General features: G+C 43.5%; 1 protein-coding gene across 8 annotated transcripts in view; it reads left to right on the top strand.

Moving 5' to 3' along the window:
• Window positions 1-16,799, top strand: part of TSNARE1 (t-SNARE domain containing 1) — a 478,612-nt gene that overhangs the window by 7,579 nt on the left and 454,234 nt on the right. For 6 of the 8 annotated variants that reach the window (XM_021387367.1, XM_021387368.1, XM_021387366.1 and 3 more), the window contains exon 2: window positions 11,605-11,695. The gene's annotated coding sequence lies outside the window, so the exon portion shown is untranslated. Of the gene's footprint in view, window positions 1-1,616; window positions 3,241-3,591; window positions 3,693-11,604; window positions 11,696-16,799 lie in introns of those variants that run through there. The other 2 variants (XM_021387363.1, XM_021387362.1) reach the window with 2 other exon arrangements.

The following is a 16,799-nucleotide window of genomic DNA, read 5'->3' as shown; positions in this document are numbered from 1 at the left end:
CCCCTTGGAAATGCATCTTAGCGAGTGGTGTAAACAGTGCTGTGAGATTACAGTAAAATGGGATGCTGTGACAGATGCACTATTGAATCCAAAAAGCAGATTGACAGTCCCTTTATAGATAGTGTAATATCTCCCTGATTATCATTGCTAGAGCTCTGAGTGGATGGATTTATTCTCCTTTGCCTCAAACATGGAGCGATGGGAAAGATTTCAACTTTTTTTTTTCAGCTCATGGAAATACTGGCAGTGTAATTATAAAGATCCTCTTCTATGTGTGTGGAAGTTGCTTTTTTCCTTTTTTGCTTTGCATATTATTCTGAGATGTACATTTGTCCTGCTTTGTGCGTGCTTGTTTCCTTTTGTGCATAGAGGTATCTCATGGGCCCCCAGGTTACAGACTTTGAATTCTCTCATGGTCCAGTTGCACTGGTCCCTCTCTTTTGATAAGAATTTAGTATAATCCCGGGATTGGAAACGAGGCTGCTCGTCTGGATCATTTTTGTGAGGTATTTGAACACAGAGCATAAATTATAGAATTGTTTTGAGTTGGAAGGGATCTTTAAAGATCATCTGGTCCAATTCCAACACACCTATGGTTCAGAGCCCTGTCCAGCCTGACCTTGAATATCTCCAGGATGGGGTGCAGAAAGCAGCCTGGAGGTCCTCCTCTCCTTGACTTACTTGACTTCTGGTTCTATGTCATGATGGAGGCCGGTCACGAGTGGTGTCCCCCAAGGCTCAGTCTTGGGACCGGTGCTCTTCAGCATCTTCATCAATGACGTAGACGATGGAATCGAGTGCACCCTCAGCAAGTTTGCAGATGACACCAAGCTGAGCGGCACAGTCGATACATTGGAGGGAAGGAAAGCCATCCAGAAGGACCTGGACAGGCTGGAGAAGTGGGCCCACGAGAACCTAATGAGGTTTAACAAGGCCAAATGCAGGGTGCTGCACTTGGGCCGGGGCAATCCCAGGTATTTATAGAGACTGGGGGAAGAAGTCCTCGAGAGCAGCCCTGCGGAGAGGGACTTGGGAGTCCTGGTGGATGAGAAGCTGGACGTGAGCCAGCAGTGTGCTCTGGCAGCCCGGAAGGCCAACTGTGTTCTGGGCTGCATTAAAAGAGGAGTGGCCAGCAGGGAGAGGGAGGTGATTGTCCCCCTCTACTTGGCTCTTGTGAGGCCCCATCTGGAGTACTATGTCCAGGCCTGGGGCCGCAGCACAAGAAAGATGTGAAGCTCTTGGAATGAGTTCAGAGGAGGGCCTCTATGATGATCAGAGGGCTGGAGCACCTCTCCTATGAGGAAAGGTTGAGGGAATTGGGCTTGTTTAGTTTGGAGAAGAGAAGGCTCCAGGGAGGCCTAATTGTGGCCTTCCAATACTTGAAGGGAGCGTATAAACAGGAGGGGGAACGATTGTTCATGAGGGTGGATAGTGATAGGACAAGGGGGAATGGTTTTAAGCTGAGACGGGGAGGTTTAGGTTAGATATTAGGAGGAATTTTTTCACTCAGAGGGTGGTGACGCACTGGAACAGGTTGCCCAGGGGGGTTGTGGATGCCCTGTCCCTGGAGGTATTCAAGGCCAGGCTGGACGTGGCTCTGGGCAGCCTGGTCTAGTGGTTGGTGATGCTGCACTTAGCAGGGGGGTTGAGACTCGATGATCTTTTGAGGTCCTTTTCAACCCAGACCATTCTATGATTCTGTGATTCCTTGCACCTCTTGACTTCTCCAATCCCTGTTGCCCATGTAAGACAGAAGGAGCTTTTGCCTTTTCCTCAGTGGTTAATTTGTGAGTTGATATGCTCACTTGTTGGGATGCAACTTCCCCTTGGGTGGGAGGGCTCAGCATTTGCTGCTCTCCTCTGCTGGCAGAAAGGTGAATGTGAGTACAAAGCCAAGCTTTTTGAAAGCAAGTTTCTTCTTGAAACCTCTGTTGCTTCATGGGTTGGGATGGTAATTGACTCCTTGGAAATAGTTGGTAGCTTTCAGGATAAGGTGATGGATGAGTTTCATCCTTTATGTGGAGGTGGAGTTCCTCTGATATCTTCTCCTACCTCAGGTGATGTCCTTCCTCCACTGCTCATGTGGTCCAGAGGCAGGTGACCTTCACTGTCATTTAAAGGCTCAACGAACCTCATCTCAAAGCCCACGTGGTTGATTGAGGCAAGGTTTTCTGGTGTTACGCTGTGTGCATTTCCATTCCTTACCTTCGTGGTCTGACTGATGCTGGTTATTTTGCCTGCCATCTTCACACTGGTTTGAGAAGTTGCTGTCATAAGCAGACGGGGGTGACCTTGGACTTGCTCATGTGGTAGCTGGGCTCAGATGTGCATCTCGTAAATAACTCAGTTGTTCGGTTTCATTGCCTGGACCTGTTTATGCCTTGCCAAAAATAATTACTACCTCTGAGCCTGGGCTTTGCTGGGCAAGCAGGAGGAGGACATAGAAAAACCTTCAGTTGTTGTTTTTTGCCTGCTTTCATCAGTGCAGTACTGCCAGCAGGGACCAGGAACTCCCTTTTGGGGCATGAATCAGGCAGTGCTCACGTTCAGCCAGCACTGCTCGTATTCTGGGCACGGCTTTCTTTCCTTTCCGCTTTTCAGAGTCATCTTAAATTCACATCCCCGGTGATGCCTCCCTCGCCTGCTCTCCTTTATTACCTCTCAATTTGTTTTCCCAAGTATGTCCTGTGCTCAGATAAGCATCTTCTGATCTCTGTGGTTGCAAAGCCAGCTCCACCTGCAGTCCTCCTCCTGCAGCTGCTGTGCGCATTCATCCTCCATCCAGATAGAGGTGCTGTCTGGTTTTCAGCATGTTTTATTGAGCACGTTAGTTCTTCCAAGTGTATCCTCAAAAGGTGGATGGATACCATTGCTCTTGCTATGCATCTGAGCCAGTGTTAGCTGTGGTCATGTGTGGAGCTGGTGGGGAAGGCGGGTATTTTTAGTGTGTGCTTCTGTGCGCTCCTTGAGGGTCCGCCTACAGCTGAGTATTAAAATAATAGCAGGGACATTGGGTAATCTTTGCAGCAAAACGTTGATATGCAAATTGCCATCTCAAGAGCAAACCTCAAGGCGAGCTTGGCAATGCACGCAAAGCTCTGGAGCAGTGTGTTTTGAATACAGATTGCAGCTAGGGATTTCACCCAGAGGGCATACTCCTCTCATTTATTCTGAATCTTAGTAAGGCCAGGAATTCAGTGTTGGAAGCCAACGGGGTGAAACGTGTGCACCTTTAAAAAGGTAATAGATTAGTGCTGGCGAAACAAAATGTAACGTCACCTCTGTAACTTGAATTTCCAAGGTTGCAGAAGCAGTAAATTCAGTTGTGTTTCATTTGTAAGTGATTCCTGGGCACTCTCCAGGGAAGAATTGGCTCCAATGGCTGCAGAGATGGATTGTGAGATTTGTAGATATTATCTGATAGCAAATTAGCTTAAACCAACTGCTTAAGTGCTGCTTTGACTTTTGTCTTTAACTCTGTGACAGATAACTTGGCTGTTTGAAACTTCTCAGTGAGGAACATTGGGTAAAATATATATATTTTTATTTTATTTTCCTGATTACTGTGTTCATGGTGACGCTACTGGAAAGGATACTGTGATGTCTGCAAACTAGAAGTTTTAAAACAATGGTTTTGTGGTTCTCAATCCATGACTGTCCAAGCTCGTCCTGTGCCCATCAGCACGAGTCAGGTACCATTTCTTGTTTTTTCTCAGCTGTATTTGAACCAAGCTGGGCTATATTCATAGCTGGGCAACTGTGTGGTGATGGGGGTAGGTCATGCAAATACTGTGTGAATGTATGGACAGGGAGTGGTGAGGGAGGATGTAAAGAGCAACTATTCCATGCCTTGGAATCAGTAGCCAAAAGGTCATAGACACATGGAATATCCCGAGTTGAAAGGGATCCACAAGGATCATGGAGTCCAACTCCTGGCTCTTCATAGGACCACCCAAAATTCAGACCCGTGTCTGGGAGTGTTATCCAGATGGTTGCTGAGCTCCGGCAGCTTGTGCACTGTTTATGGGTTGAATTCATGATATATTTCCTGGACAGTTGACTAAATATTTTTGCCTTTGGAGTGTCACAGTGTCCACAGCCACTGGTTAGGAGGGTTGTATCTACATTCCTTTTTTTCCCTTGCATGTAATTTCTCTGTGACTTGAGTAACATGTGCTTAGGTGAGTGTTGGTCTTGCAGCCCATGATGGTTTGAAGGAATGTATGGTTGTACTTGAGTGAAGCCAACATGTCCAGCAAAGTATTGGGAGGATGTGACTTGTAGCTTGGCTGTCTTCCTTGCATAACATTTGGAAGTTAATGTTTGAGCAGTCTTGGTTGTTTTCTGAAGAGTTGAGCTAGAATTTTCAGTTGAAATTGATGATTTAGTGTCCAATTCTGTCGAGTTTTGTATGACTTTCTAGATACTGCTAGCAAGAGATGAGTCAATATGTGAATGCTACTTTGCTTGCTTACGGTAGAAATACAGAGTGAATACATTTCATATAGTTTTAGTTTGTTCCCTTGCAAACTAGAAGTTGTAAGAGACAGTTCAATGGACTTGCCCTATTAAGACAATGAGGCAGAAAAAGAATTTGAGCCCTCTGTTTATTCCAGTTCTTGAGGAGTAAATGTAAAATGTAAAATGCTGTGTTTGTCCAGGAATGCTAATTTGTAGATGTTTGAGGAATTGAGTGCACCCTCAGTAAGCTTGCAGGTGACACCAAGCTGGGAGGAAGTGTTGATCTGCATGAGGATAGGAAGGCCCTGCAGAGGGATTTGGACAGGCTAGATTGATGGACTCAGGCCAGTTTTATGAGGTACAGCAAGACCAAGTGCACGGTCCTGAACTTTGGTCACAGCAACCCCATGCAATGCTGCAGACTTGGGTCAGAGTGGCTGGAAGTTTATGCAGAAGGATCTCGGGGTGTTAGATGTCGGCTGGCTGATCATGAGTGAGCAGTGTGCCCAGGTGGCCAAAAAGACCAATGAGTGGTATCCTGTCTCATATCGGCAATAGTGCAGTCAGCAGAAGCAAGGAGGTGATTGTCCCTACGTACTTGACGCTGGTGGGGCCACGCCTTGAGTACTGTGTTCAGCTGTATGAGGAACGGCTGAGGGAACTGGGATTCTTTCTTCTCTGAAAGAGTGGTGAGGCACTGGAACAGGCTGCCCAAGGAAGTGGTGGAGTCATCGTCCCTGGAAATGTGTAGATGTGGCATGGCGGGACGTGGTTTAGTGGGCATAGTGGTGATGAGTTGATGGTTGGACTAGGTGGTCTTAGAGGTTTTTTCCGGTCTTAACGATTCTAGGATTCTTCTGTTGTAAAGACTGGATGTTGTTGGTCATTTGCTTGTATCACAATAAATATGTTTCTCTAGGATTGGAAAAAAGGCAGTAAACAGGGCAAGTTCTTTATGGTGTGTCTCAGTTTGTAACTGTCTAAAATTATACAAATCTGTATGTTGCAGAGCCTAGAGAAGGATAAACTTCAGTGGAAATATAAGTAGATTTTTTTTCCTGTCATGTACTGTTGAAGAACCAGGTGGCTGAGACTTTGTGGGAACGTTCTCTTGACTTTGATACAAATTTTTGTTGATCAGCTCATAGTTCACTTGCATCCTTTTACTTTAATTATATATTCCAACACCATAAGAGTTTTAAATATCAAATTTTGAGGTTGTTCTCTGCCAGAACTTTATGGTTTGTGCTGTTCCTGTTGGCAGGCATCTCAGGAGCTGTTGACTTCCCTTCTTCGTAACCCCATCCTATCTGCTTATTTTTCCCCTTTTTAAAAATGAAACAGCATTTGATAAAATAGCAGAGTGTTCTAAGACATTAAAAGAAAACACATAGAAACTTAGAAAGTAGTGATCTGTAAAGTGCTTTCATGAATACATAGCTGAAGATCACTGTGTCCTGCTTGCATCTCAGCAGTGTTGGGTAAGTAAAAGACAAAATACATTTCTAGCTTTGTCCATGGGAGCCTTGGGTCTTCTTTGTGCCAGTCCTTTGTTGCATCTTAGTGCCATTAAACATGAGTTGGCTTCATCTTCCAGAGCCCTTCATGCGCTGCCTTATACCTGGTTTCATTCCGTGATTGTTTGTCTTTTTCTTACTTTGGAATGCTCCATGTCTCTTTATTGCTTCATTACTCTTCCCTCTTGATACATCACCAGTGAGTGGTTGTAGGGCTGCCCTTAATTTTCCCCAGATCTTGTTCTTTTGCTGAGATACCCACAGGGAACCATGCAGCAGCATGTTATATTGCTGTTTCTGTTGGTCTTGCTAAGCAAGATTGCCTCTGCGTTTCCTGATACTTCTCTTCCAATCTATGTGCAACTCCATGTGCATTCAGTCTCCTAGTTTTAGATCTTTAAGGCAGAAATTGTCTTACTCTGTGTTTATGCACCATTTAATGTGATCCTGAAGTGATGTAGTTGACAATATCTTTCAAGTAGTTTTTAGTAGCTAACACTTTGGGAATATTGACCATTTTCTGTATATGGCAGAGGAGTTGAAACTAGATCATAGAATCAGAGAATTCCAGAATCATCAAGGCTGGAAAGGACCTCCAGAATCATCCAGTCCAACCGTCCACCTATCACCAACATCTTCTACTGAACCATGTTCTTCAGTACAACATCTAAACGTTTCTTGAACTCCTCCAGGATGCCACCACCTCCCTGGGCAGCCCATTCCAGCACCTGACCACTCTCTTGGAGAAGAATTGTTTCCTAGCATCCAACCTCAATCTCCCCTGGCACAACTTGGGGCCATTCCCTCTAGTCTTATCACTAGTTACATGGCAGAAGAGATCAGCTCCCACCTCACCACAGCCTTCATTCAGTCAGTTGTAGAGAGTGATGAGGTCTCCCCTGAGCCTCCTCTTCTCCAGACTGAACAATCCCAGTTCCCTCAGCCGCTCTTCATAAGACTTGTACTCCAGACCCCTCAGCAGTTTTGTTGCCCTTCTCTGGACACACTCCAAGGCCTCAATGTCCTTCTAGCAGTGAGGGGCCCGGAACTGAATGCAGCACTCGAGGTGCAGCCTCACCAGGGCTGAGTACAGATGGATGATCTCTTCCCTGCTCCTGCTGGCATCACTACTTCTGATACAAGCCAGGATGCCATTGGCCTTCTTGGGCACCTGGGCACACTGCTGATTCACGATCAGCCGGCTGTCATCTGACACCTTTGGATCCTTTCACATAGACTTCCAGCCGCTCTTCCCCCAAGCCTGTAGCATTGCCTGGGGCTGTTGTGGCCAAAGTGCAAGACCCGGCACTTGGTCTTGTTGAACTTCATCCTCAGCGCATCAATCCAGCCTGTCCAGATCCGTCTGAAGGTTCTTCCTACTGCCAGGCACATTGACAATTCCTGCCAACTGGGTGTCATCTGCAAACTTATTGAGAGTATGCTCAGTGTCCTCATCCAGGTCATCAATGAAGATATTGACCAGGACAGGCCCCAGTACTGACCCTGGGGAGCATCACTTGTGACCAGTCACCAGCTGGATTTAATTCCATCTTTAGATGATCTTGAAGGTCCCATCCAACTGAAGTCATCCTGTGATTCTATGATATTTTTTTGGCCAGGAAAAGAAGTTAAGCTGTCATAGTATGGTAGCGCTTGAAAATCTCACAAATGGTAAAAATGATATGTATTTTTTTTGTCTGTACTCTGACTTCCTTGGTATTTGTTGTATCAGATGCTCAGTGAGGGGAAACTGAAATCATGAACTGTGATCTTGCTGGGTAGGAAACATTTTTGTAAAGCTGTGCATTTAGGCTAATTCTGTCTGCCATACAATGTGCTGAGGATTTGTGATCTTAAGCAGACATTTGACAGGTCTTAACTAGTTATGCTATGCCTTGTCAATCAAAATTATACGCCTACCTCACTCCTTCCTACTTTCTCTCTTTTCCAGGTTTTTTATTTAGGTTGGTCATTAAAATTGCTTATAACCATAGAAACAGGGAAAACCCGCCCCTTACATTCCAGTTCTTTACCATGATATTCCTGTACTAACATCATGTGAGTTATATACATGATGGCTTAAAAAAAAAGCTCAGGTAGGCAGAGTTGTCATTAGTTCCTCCGTACAACAGTGTTGTTCCTTCTGATGCCAGCCAAAGTTTATGTCCCTCTCGTGTTCTTCTGCAGTGCCCAGCCCAATGTGAGACCTCTAAGGAGCAATCTCCTAACAAAAGGCACTGGAACAGATTGCTCAGAGAGATGATGGATGCTCTGTCCTTGGAGACATTCAAGGTTAGGCTGGATCAGGCTTTGAGTAAACTTATGTAGCTGTAGGTATCCCAGTTCACTACCGAGGAGTGGACTATGTGACCTTTTAGAGTCCTTTCCAACTCAAAAAATTCCATGATTCTATGACAGTAGTCAGAGAGGACGACGGATATGTGGGATATGTAGGATGGGAAGGTGGAAAGATGAGGTAAGGAGAAGATGGATCAGTATTCAGCAGAGAAGCCACATACATGACGTAGTACATACTGATAATTTCAAGCTCAGTTTTCATTCTTCTTTGGCTGTGTGCCCAAGGCAACTCCAAGAGATGGGCATCATGTTGATAGTTCTGTAATGGGCCACCAAGGGAAGAAGGCAGTTTTCTGCATGGAGGAGCTTGAATCTCTCCTTGGGAAGATGGGATGTGGGATGGCTTTGCTTGTTCTGGACGATTAAATGTGTACAGTTTTGGGTACGTCAATGTAAGAAGGACATAAAACTATTGGAGAGCATCCAGTGGAGGACTATGAAGATGGTTAAGGGTCAGGAGAGCAAGACATATGAGGAGTGGTTGAGGTCCCTTGGTTTGCTCAGCCCAGAGAATGCTCTCAGATGTGGGGTGTGAGTTTTGGGTGGTCCTGTATGGAGCTAGGAGTTGGACTTAATGATCCTTATGGGTCCCTTCCAATTTGGGATATTCTATGATTCTATGAAAATTTTCAATTGCTTCTGGAAATAAAATCAGTAAACAAAACTTGACTCTACTCTATGTGAAGTTGATGAAATCTAACGTTAGGAGCTGAGAACATCCTGGCTTTTTGGTGCAGGACAAGTAATACTGTCTTCATGCAGAACAAGATTGCTCCATGCAAAGTTGCTAGAGGCAAGATTTCTGACAATTTTCCTTACTTCAAGTTGCAATAAAATCATGTGAATGCTAAACTATTTTATAAAGAGGAAGAAGTAATTGATCAGATTAAAATAGATAACTGTGGCTGCCAGCATTGCTGTCTATAATTTGATCAGCTTGGCTCTTTTTATGAATTATAGGAGCATGGTAGCATATGGAAGATACGGAGATGTGAGGCAGAAGGCAGTGGTAACTCATATTGATGGTTTCTCAGATATGTTACAGGAGAAGATGGATTTATGCAAAGGAATCTGACATCTCTATGAAACAGTGCTTCATAGAATCATAGAATGGCTTGGGTTGGAAGGGACCTCAAAGATTGTTCAGTTGCAGCTCCCTGCTGCGGGTGGGGCTGCCAGCCACTAAGTCAGGCACTAGATCAGATTGCCCAGGGCCCCATCTATCCTGGCCTTGAACACCTCCAAGGGTGGGGCATCCACAGCTTCTTACATGTCATGATACTGTTATTACAAAGAGTGAAGTCAGCATCCGTGAGAAATTGCAGTGTGTCTTGAGGTTCCCTGAATGAAGCCTTGGGTTATTCCTGAGATAGCTGGATTTGGGAGTTTCATTGCTTTTTCTCTTGGAAAGATGATATTTGACCTTTGGCCAGGGAAATAACGAGGAAGAAGTATGGTGTGATGTAGCTTGACAAGGTGTTGCTGAGCAACCATCATAGATTGTAAAGGTCTTATTTATTTACTCAGTCTTCAAAAGCTGGCTCAAGATATTCTATTTTAAATTATATATATATATATATATATAAAATGCATTGGAGCTTCTTCTGTTGGCTTTTAAGGGTCTTGAAGTAGTTTGTCAAAGAACAGGAAACAGTAATTGTGTAGCTCTTCTAAGAGTAAGGAATCTCAAAGCAGGGAGCTCCTTTCAGCATCCTTTGCTGCTGTTCGTGGCAACCTGTGTGGTTTGACTTTCTCCACCATCCTGTAACAAGGAGGGATTAGAAGGCTGTCATGGGTCTGGAAGCCTGAGTTCTACATAGTGGTACTCCAAACTAACCAACCAGCCAGATATCAGCAGTTAAATTAAACACATTTACCTGGAGGAATAACTACTGTTTAATAATTTTTATTACATTATAATACAATAAAAATAATATTTCTGTCTATTTAACTTCACATAGAATAAAAGTTCCTCTACCCGAGTTGCCTAAACACATCCCTTCTGAAATAGTTTATAAAGAGTGTTGTTAGTTTCATCTGTTTAGAAGTATTCTCCTGGTCATGCATTGTCTTTGTATTTCTTTTGTGTTTCACTGTTCAAGCAGTCATTTTACCATCCAACACATGGTCTGAATTTTGGGTGGTCCTGTGGAGCCAGGAATTGGGCTTAGTTATCCTTATGCGATTTCCTTCCAACTCAGAATAGTCTACAATTCTATGAACCAATAAAGACAAAACACACTACAGGGTGCATGAAGCTTCTTTTTTTTCTTTACGCATAAGGAATTGCATTAAAACATGTCAAATTCCTTTGAATTTGAGACAAAAACAAAGTCACTAGAGCGATTAAAAGAGCAATGAGATCTTTATGGATGCTGTTATAAAATACCAGCTGTGTATTTGTCTATGTGGATGCAATCCCCGTCTCTTGCTCTGTACACATGGATGTATGCATAGACTTACATTCATAATCTTCCTAGAAGTAATAGTTCTTTCTCTAAAGTAAGTGTTTGTAAATGATTTTTCTACGAACTTTGCTTTATAACAGATTATCTGGAGTGTATGAGACCTCTGTATAGCTTTCTGTTCTGCTGTCTTGGTGTGGGTTTTGTTCCTCAGTGTCTTCCAGTGTTCGCTGTCCCAGCAGGGATGGCAGCTCATCAATCCCATTAGTTGCATGGCCTTTTGTTTTTGTAGCATAAAATGTGGGTAAAATGCCAATGTATCCTGTTTATCTGCTGAAGATAGAATATGAAGTATGAGATCACTAAGCAGGGAAACAACATTATTTGTGGAACATGGTTTAGTGGCTATGGTGGTAATGTGTTAATGGTTGGACTAGATATTCGTAAAGGTCTTTTCCAGCCTTAATGTGTCTATGATTATGTGAAATCACAAATTGCAGAATGTTTCCAGCTGCATCTCACTAGATGTTATGGTGTTCTGAAACTGAGGTGAAAGAGTGGTTGGTTTTTTATTTTCCCCCTTCCTCTTTTTTCTTTCTTTTTTCTTTTTTTTTTTTTAGTATTCATGTTACATCATTATCAGAAAGATTGTATAGACCAAAATGTAATGTTTCAAGGTTTTTGTTGTCGTTTTTTAACAAATTCACGGGCTGTGAAGGCCCTGAAGCAGAGTTTGAATCTAAAGACGTAGCTAAAACCCTTGGTCTTGGGAATACTTGACTTCATGCTGTGGGAAATGGAGCAGATAGAAGCCTGTATGTGTTTTCCCTTCTGATTTTCACTTCTTCCTTTTCCCTACACAGAGAAGCCACTGAGAAAAGTCTTTGGTCTGTTGTCCTGCTGCTGCCTTGTGCCAAACCTGTGGCTCCACATCTCAGGGGAATAGAAGCGTGGGTGAGTTATCTGTTGTTTTCTTTCGGTGACAACCCTTGCTGTTTCAGATGGTTTTGTTTGGTTGTTTTCCTGCATATCTGCTGAACTTGTTGGCAGTGGTGCTGTATTTTGTTGACCCAGACTCTGGAATAGGTTAGAATAGTAGGCTCAGGAGACATTCACTTCTGGATGGTATCTTATGCTTCTGGAATAATTTCCTTGGTTTGATAGGTTGATACTGGAGAGAAAAAAAATCTCCATCCAGCTTCTTCCCTCCCTTCTTGGCTGATCTTGTCTGACTTGGCTGCTTCATTAAGCTCTGGGATGGCACTCATCACGCATTCGCTGACTTTGAGTTGGCTTTCTGGCCCAAGCGAGTGCTAATAGATGCTCACTGCTAGGAACAGATGGGCAGTGAGAGTTTCATTTTTCAGGACGTAACAGGCTGTATTTGTAAAACCTTTAGAGTTTTTAGCAGCAGAAGTAGTTTCCTTAAACTACATCTGTTTTTCCCACATGGAGTACCGTTGTGGTAATTTGTATCATAGCTAGAACAGTTATTTCACCTACTCCAGCCTAATAGTAGGGCATCAATCTCTTCTTGGGAATTTTTGGTGTGTGTGTCAGTTCCTCCTCCATAAAACACTTCAGAAATGAGGGAAAATATAAAGAAAGATTTTTTTTTTTTTTCTGAATCACTTGGATATTTTGCACTTAATTCTTCCTCAGGAAATCGTGATCTTTGCAACAAATCTCTGTAACAAGGATTTTCTTTACCTCTGTTTTCCATAGCATGGGGAGAATTGGCTTGTTCCAGCCCCGTTTCATATACAGCTTTGTAATGTTGAGTAAACAGTGTGGAAAAAGTATGCCTATTAGTGTCCTGAGTAATCACCAACAACAGAGTAAATACAAGGTTAATGAGATTAACTGCAAAGAGGAACATAAGCATTTGAGGGTTCCTCTCCACGATGCCATAGCTAGTGGCAGCCTGGTTTCCCTTGATGATCTCAGCATGGGTGTACATGCTGTAGTGAATTTGCTGCTTTTCCCCATACAATGCTTAATGAGTTCCTACTGCTGACATTTTCTTTTAGATACCATATGATATTATTAAATCCCACTCCTTGCAAGAGGGCTTGAGCACTGCTTTTTGTGTTATTTTTCCCCATTTATGTTTCTAGCAATGGGATTTGGCGAATAGTCTGATTACCTCTTGCTGATCCTCCACCGTCTTCTCCGAGGCATGTGATACCCTCCTCCATGTCTCCTCGAGGCTACCAGAGGAACTGGACTTGAATGATCCCAGGCGATCCATGCCAGCCTCATCTGTTCTGTGATTCTGTGCTGCCACAAGAGTATCATATTCAGAAATGCCTTGAGATTTCTCTCTTCTTATCAAATCAAGGTGGAGCTTAGGATATCATTTGCCCTTTGCCTTTCTGCTTCCAGATGGATGACCTTCACATACTCTCCATAAAGCCTCACACGGAGATGAAGACCCATTTCCAAGAAAAACCCACGCCTTTCTTCTACTATATTAGCTCTTCGTTCCTCTCCCTTTTCCAGCCCTTTGGCTTAGTGGGTTTTCTGAATATGTCTATCTGCCTCTCTCATCTTCTGGCAACTAGCAGCGTGGTCTAAATGTCAGTGCCTCAGAATTGTTTATTTGTATTTTCTCTACCCAAAACTGCATATGCGCGGTTGACTAGAAGCTCTAGGCACCGACTCCCCTTACTGGACAGTGGACAAACTGCAGTGAATTTTTTTTATTTCAAATAAAACTCCCTTACTGAGAAACCTATTTCATTTACTCAAGATAATCTGTGTACTTCTGACCTCAGCATTTCCGATTATTTTTTTTCCCCATGGTACTGATTAAACTGTGAACCTTCAACTTAAATTCACACAGAATATTGGCACAGTTTGTTGCCCGAAAGAATTATTTACCTTGTAGGTTTTGTAGTTTTTGAGTTTGTGTTCTATTTTGTTTTTTTAATACTGCAAGATATGTTTCTCCTATTTCAACTGGGTAGAGCAGTGGTTTCTCTTCCCTACCAGCTGTCCTGCACTTTGGTGTGATGAAGATAATTGTATTCTATCACAACTTTGCATAGCACTGAGATTTCCTTTTCAGACCACGTTGCTGGAAGTCAGCCTGATGACTTGACATTGTCTGGGTAAAGAGGAAGAATGCTCAAGCGCTCCGCTGTGGGAGTAAGGAGCTGTAATTCCCCAAAACTGCTGTCCAGTGACTCGGTTTTGGAGAGGTCCTCTGGGTTGATCATGGGGTGGTGGTGTAATGTTTTGCTGCTCTCTCACCTGCAGTACTGCATCCAGAAGTGGAGCCCTCAGTGTAGGAGAGGCATGGACCTTTTGAAGCTGGTCCAGAGGAGGGCAACCAAAATGATCCAAGGGATGGAACACCTCTTCCCTGAGGGCAGGCTGAGAGAGGTGAGGCTGTTCAGCTTGGAGAAGAGAAGGCTCCTGGGAGACCTGATAGTGGCCTTTCAGTATCTAAAGTGGGGCTGTAATAAAGAAAGGGACAGATTCTTTAGCAGAGGCTGTTGTGAATAGGACAAATGGAAATGGTTTCAAACTAAAGGAGGGGAGATTTAGACTCGATATGAGGAAAAAGTGTTTTACACTGAGGGTATGAGGCACTGGAACAGGTTGCCCAGAGAGGTTTTGGGTGCTCCATCCCTGGAGATGTTGAAGGTCAGGCTAGATGGGGCTCTGAGCACCGGGTGGAGCTGTAGGTGTCCCTGTTCACTGCAGAGACTTAGATTAGATGGCCTTTATGGGTCCCTTTCGACTTGAACTACTTTATGATTCTGTGAAATGTTTCTGATGGGAATGGTTCCATGCCTTGCGAGGAACCATGTGGGACAATGTTAGGAAGCAGAAATTAGGTCTTCAGGTTGCTTGGTGGGATGATCCTTCAACCCTTTCCTCCAGTTCCCATTAAGCTTGGAAAATGGGGAACCAGTTGAGCTCAGAGATGCCCTTGCAGTGCCAAGGCTTATTCCTGTAAGTCATGTTGATGGGCGGCATGCAAAGATCTTACACTGGTGTTCAGTCATTTCTCAGCGTTACAGGACTGTGTGATTCCTGGTGTCATAGGATCATAGAATGGCCTGGGTTGAAAAGGACCTCAAAGATCTAGTTTCAACCCCCCTGCCATGGGCAAGGTCACCAGCCACTAGACCAGGCTAGAAGAGCAGAGCATCAGAAGAGCAAGAGTTTCTCAGAAGGGAAGGAATGTGTTAAAATCACCACAGGACATATTGTAGTTTCTTTCTGAAATCTTTGCAAATACAAGAGCAGTGGAAATGGCAAATGTGTATATGCAGAGGTGGGACTCTCAGTATTCTTGTGTGAGGGGAAATAATAATTAGCTTGTTGTGCGTGTTACTAGTATTTGTATTTGTATTTGAGCACTCAAAACTTTACAAGTGATGGAAGACTTCAGAAATCTATTTTATTTCTTCTTAAATGGATGGTCAAGGTTCTTCTTTTCGCTGTGTGAATCTTTAAGCAGCTATGCGGATCTCCTTTGGAAATCATATTAAAAGCTATTTATTTATTTATTTTGGAAAGCACTCGTCTCTGCCTGTTTTATGCAAAATCACTTTAATTGATCTTTCAGACGATGGAGAAGAGGATGGAAAAGCAAATCTTTAGTGCAACTTACAATTCTTTCTGGTTTTGCCTCAAAATAAGAAGCCACTTTATTAAGATTTATGTATCTAAGCACAGTTTATGCACGCGGTGCAGCTGTGGTTTATCTGCGTACTGCAGCAGGCTGATGCAAAGAAATGCCTTCATCAATGGTATGAGCTGGTTCAGGGGAACTCCCCAACTGTTCCCGTGATAAATGTAGTGCCAATTTCTTGCCACCCTCTTCATAATTGCTATTGTATCTTGTTATGGTTGTGATTTTTTTTTTTAAATTTATTATACTGGAGGGTTAAAAACTAAATGATGCAAATCCATTTCTTGCTGTGCTGTACTGAATCAGAATAACACCCCATTAAACCAAGATTCTTTTCTCTTCATTTTCCAGCAGTAGGATGCTTTGGAGGCTGGTGCTGAGCATGCCTTGTCTGTGTTCCTCCCTGGTACATAATACTACATTACAGAGTTTGTGCAAACCTGGCAATTGAATACAGATTGTCTGAATTGCTGAGAATTGCTTCAACATCAACACCTCCCTCCTGTCTATTTAAGGTGAAGCAAATGGAGCAATTTGATGCTGTGTTACACTTACTGCCTTCTAGGTTTGGGGTCTGAGGTTCTTTAATCTGCACCTTCTTGTTGAATCAGGAATGTTCTGGACTGGAATCACCTGGCTTTGGCTCTGACATAGTCAAAGATAAACTAAAATATAGTGCATGTCATGTCTTGTTCGCTGTTAGAATTGTAGAATCATTAAGGTTTGGAAAGACCTCTATGGTCATCTAGTCCAACCATCCACCTACCTGTCTGTGACCTTTTTTAGACAAGAGGTCGCTTATGTGCATGTGTTAATGCTCAACTGCGTGTTTTTTTCTTTTAGTGCATGTAATTTCTGGCAGTATCTGGACTTGGCACAGCAATGGTCTGTAAGAGTCAGCTGAAAGACTGTGCCTGGAAGCTGCCCCCAAAATAATGAGCTGTACCCCATCATGGTGAGCTGAAGCAATAACCTGATGGAGATGTATGGCAGCATGCTGTGGGAATGATGGAGAAGAGACTGAACACTAATATCTGGTTGGAAAGCTCTTACCTGCACGTAGATTGAGTAGAGCTGTGCAAATACATGTCCTGCCGTTGAAGGTCCATCTGGTAGTTATTGTGTATAAGCTGTAGGATATAAGATGCTGCACACCAGAAGCTGTGCAGGCACAGGAAAAGAGGGGTGGTTCCTGATGTGAGTAGCTTGAAATTTAATTTGTGTGTTGATGAATTCAGGCAGTTAGGAGAGTGGAAGTATAGCCTAGCTGGAGTCCTTCTGAGTAGTAGGTCCAGAGGAAGTCTTATGTTTCGGAAGGGTGGCTTTAGGGAGTCTGCAGCCTGGCGAGACTGTAGAGATGTGGACTGCAGGGCTGTTGGCAATGTCCTATGCTGGTGAATTTCTCTATGC

This window comes from Numida meleagris, chromosome 2, assembly GCF_002078875.1.
Source record: "Numida meleagris isolate 19003 breed g44 Domestic line chromosome 2, NumMel1.0, whole genome shotgun sequence".
Lineage (NCBI taxonomy): Eukaryota > Metazoa > Chordata > Aves > Galliformes > Numididae > Numida > Numida meleagris.
The sequence above is the reverse complement of the archived record's forward strand: the minus strand, read 5'-3'. Positions and strand labels throughout refer to the sequence as shown.